Source organism: Cottoperca gobio, chromosome 15 (assembly GCF_900634415.1).
Source record: "Cottoperca gobio chromosome 15, fCotGob3.1, whole genome shotgun sequence".
In the NCBI taxonomy this organism is placed as follows: Eukaryota; Metazoa; Chordata; class Actinopteri; order Perciformes; family Bovichtidae; genus Cottoperca; species Cottoperca gobio.
In genome coordinates, this window is record NC_041369.1 from 983,058 (window position 1) to 987,706 (window position 4,649).

Genomic DNA, 4,649 nt, shown 5'->3' on the forward strand with positions numbered 1-4,649 from the left:
ATGATTGGACTGAGCCATTCTGCAACAACCAGAGAGCTGTTCTCAGGAGCCACTTCATCTAAGCCACACCTTTTTAAGAAGAGGATAGTCTTGTCTCCCCTGCAATTTGCTAAACGACTGGCCAGCATAGAATATATAATCCTGCAGTTGGGAGAGGAATACATGTCTCTTGATTGAGTTATGCTTAGGCTCTAGCGCAGTTCTATTCAGTTCATATATAGTTAAAAAAAAAATAATACAATTAAAGCTGCAAGCAGCGTTGAACGGGCCCTCACACATTCACGTGCGTTGGGGGTACTGACGATACGCCGACTACGCTGCAATGCACAACAAAACAGGAACTCTGCTGAGAGCAATGATGCGTCCCACAAACATCTGTGACAAACGGTTCATGAGTTATGTAAGGGGGCGGGGCTACAGTGTAGGAGGCATGGATGACACCCACAATTGGTCTGTAGATTTCCTCAGATGGTAGAGGGTACTGACCAAATTTGAAGTTGAACATCTACCAAATGTCATACATCTAGACACACCATGGGTGCTTACTTGAAAGGCTGCAGGGCCAAGTCATTTAGCCACATCCATGCGCAAGACCCATATCAGATTAAAATCTTTGCAACCTGAGATGTGTGCAACGTTTTGTGAGTTTTTGAGCACCCTAAGACCTTAAAAAATGTGATTCATTCTTAAACATAACATGCATACAGATAGATAGGGAGAGGAGAGACTGTAAGTCCTCTGACAGTCTAAGCCTATAGCAGCATAACTAAGGGCTGGTCCAAGGCAAGCCTGAGCCAGCCCTAACTATAAGCTGTATCAGAGAGGAAAGCCTTAAGCCTATTCTTAAATATGTGGAGAGGGTGTCTTCCTCCAGAACACAAACTGGGAGCTGGTTCTACAGGAGAGGAGCCTGATAGCTGAAGGCTCTGGCTCCCATTCTATATTCGAGAATCTAGGAACTACAGATGCCTCAAAATTATTGAGGCCTGCCATGATTCTTTCGCATATGAACTATTGTCTTAACAGCTGGAAATAGACAGGTAGGACCAAATTAAAATCAGTAGAAACACTTTAAAAACATGCTCAAAAATATTGGCATTTTCCATGGTCTGGAACAGAATCAAAAGTCATCAACCAGAGCTACTACCACAGGGGATTGCACTGTTGATGCTCCATTCTGTGTGATTTCTGCAGCAAAGACTGTTCGAACCATCGGAGAACTTCAAGCCTGAAATATCACCTCAACGCTTAGCAGCTAGCTCGGAGCTAGCTAGTACCGCCGCTGATGCTAAAGTGAGTGACCCGTCATACATCTCGATCAGGCGTTCAGACACAGAATGAGTCAGTCTACCTGAGACACATTAACAACTCCATCGTGAAATGGATTGCAATGGACTGTCAAACTGTTGGTCTGTGTTGTCTTAGATAATTGTGGCATACAAGATATTGGAGAAAGAGTATTAAAATAAAAGACATGTTGACCAGTTTATATTGCCTACTCATTGATTCACTCATCTTATAAAACCATTTGAATATTTTGAAATGCTTCTCACAGCAAATATTGATATACAGTATATCTCAAAAGTGAGTACACCCTTTAGATTTTTGCAAATATTCTGTTATATCCTTTCAGGGGATAACATTATCCTACTGAAACTTTGATATAACTTAAAGTAGTCAGTGTGCTGCTTGAATAACAGTATAGATTTATTGTCCTTTGAAAATTACTCAGTATACAGCTGTTAATGTCTAAACAGCTGGCAACAAAAGTGAGTACACCCCATAGTGAACATGTCCTAATTGTGCCCAATGATGTTGTTTTCCCGCCCTGGTGTCATGTGACTCGTTAGTGTTACAAGGATTCAGGTGTAAATGATAAGCAGGGCTGTTAAATTTGGTGTTTTGGGCACAATTCTCTCTGAATGCTGGACAACATGGCACCTCATGGCAAGGAACTCTCTGAGCGGCTGAAAAAAAGGATTATTGCGCTTCACAAAGATGGCCTTGGCTATAAGAAGATTGCCAACACCATGAAAATGAGTTGCAGCACAGTGGCTAAGATCATACAGCGGTTTTCCAGGACAGGTTCCACTCGGAACAGGCCTCGCCAGGGTCGACCAAAGAAGTTGAGTCCACGTGCTCAGCGTCATATCCATAGGTTGGTTTCCAAAAATAGACGTGCGAGTGCTTCCAGCATTGCTGCAGAGGTTGCAGAAGTGGGATGTCAGCCTGTCAGTGCCCAGACCATACGCCGCACACTGCATCAAATCGGTTTGTATGGCCGTCGCCCCAGACAGAAGCCCCTTCTGAAACCGATGCATAAGAAAGCCCGCAAACAGTTTGCTGAAGACAATGAATCCAAGAACATGAGTTACTGGAACCATGTCCTGTGGTCTGATGAGACCAAAATAAACCTGTTTGGGTCAGATGGTGTCCGGCGTGTGTGGCGGCACCCTGGTGAGGAGTACCAAGACAAATGTGTTTTGCCTACAGTCAAGCATGGTGGTGGCAGCATCATGGTCTGGGGCTGCATGAGTGCTGCCGGCACTGGGAGCTGCATTTCATTGAGGGACACATGAATTCCAATATATACTGTGACATCCTGCAGCAGAGCATGATCCCCTCTCTTCGGAAACTGGGCCGTAGGGCAGTTTTCCAACATGATAATGATCCTAAACACACCTCCAAGATGACAACGGCCTTGCTGAAGAAGCTGAAGGTTAAGGTGATGGACTGGCCAAGTATGTCTCCAGACCTAAACCCAATTGAGCACATGTGGGGCATCCTCAAGAGGAAGGTGGAGGAGTGCAAGGTGTCCAACATCCGTGCGCTCCGTGATGTCGTCGTGGAGGAGTGGAAGAAGATTCCAGAAGCAACCTGTGCAGCTCTGGTGAATTCCATGCCCAGGAGGGTTAAAGCAGTGCTAGATAACAATGGTGGTCACACAAAATATTGACACTTTGGGCACAATTTAGACATGTTCACTATGGGGTGTACTCACTTTTGTTGCCAGCTGTTTAGACATTAACAGCTGTGTACTGAGTAATTTTCAAAGGACAATAAATCTATACTGTTATTCAAGCAGCACACTGACTACTTTAAGTTATATCAAAGTTTCAGTAGGATAATGTTATCCCCTGAAAGGATATAACAGAATATTTGCAAAAATCTAAAGGGTGTACTCACTTTTGAGATATACTGTATGCGATTAATTTAGATTATATTTAGATTAATTTAGATTATTTAATCACAAAACTTGTAATTAATTAGATTAAAAAAATGTAAACCCTTGACAGTCCTAAAATAAACATAAACAACAAGTAATCCTGCATTCTGGAAGCAAGTAATAAGGGACTATGAACTATATTCTGGATGTAATCCTGATCTATATCCTGATCTTGACCAAAATTTGGGACACACCCAATGCCCCGCAGCTAGCAGAGCAAAGAACGCATGCCTTATTATTTTAAAATCAAGCAAATAATCATGCAGTGACTGGTATTCCAAAGGTTATGATTGTTCTTGCTTCAGATAAATAAGTGACCCCATATTACAATCAAATCTACCTCCCATTGCCTTTCACTGATGGACTGCTGTAATATGTACATTGCAATGCCTGTCTTAAAACACATTATTCTTTGGAATCATAAAGTATGTATAATTTAAATTAATGTATATGAATCTCATCAAAATCATACCATGATATACGTAACATACTGCTCACATTGCTTCTGTACCCTGTCCTCTGCAGGCTAACACACACACCATCTGCCCAAACATCCCCTGTTCCTGTCTCAGACTGTCTATGAAGTAATTAAAGGACATCTGCCATACCACTCATGAAACACAGCTCCCCTCTTACCCACAAGCCTCGTCACTCCACAACCATTGGTGAAAGTTCAACGCACAATCTTTCATTATCCAGGCTTTAAAAAATATCAAACTTATTTAAATGTATTTGTCAAAAAACACACAATTGCCTCCCAGTATACATTACTTTGTGAATCAATCTTTAAAGGAATTGTTTTTTGACATGTATTTCATTCCGATGTTCTCAGAGGGAGCGTAGCTGAATTGTCCATATATTATTTTTTACATCAGCTTGTTTGCATCATTGAAGTAATGTTGCAAAAACAGATGGGAAACTGTCATAAAAAGAATTTAGGAAGAGCTTGGACTTCCCAGCAGTCTGATGAAAGTTTTAACTCAATTCAGGCAGAAAGTATTTGTCCACTGATGGATCTGTTAAAACATAAAACTAATGGTTTGATTGGAAGGTCATACAGCGATAGGAACTAAAGTGAGAGCACTGTGTAGATTTGTATGGACATAGTACTATCATGCGCTTTCTCTACTTGATCAAATCAAATCACATTGATGTGGCACATACACAATCATACACCGTACAACGTGTAGTGAAATTCTTTTGTGCCTTGCTCCAGAAAGCAACTAAGAAATAGAAAAATAGAATACTATAAAAATGATTACAAAAGAAACAAACTATAAGAGAACATTTTAGAGAAATAAAAAAGTAAAACAGTATGACCATGAATAAATGAACTGTATGACCCTGAGTCATGTTTGGGAAAACAAGAGAATTAGGGGTCATATGTTTGAAACAGTTCGTATGATTTATTTTACAAAAAAGG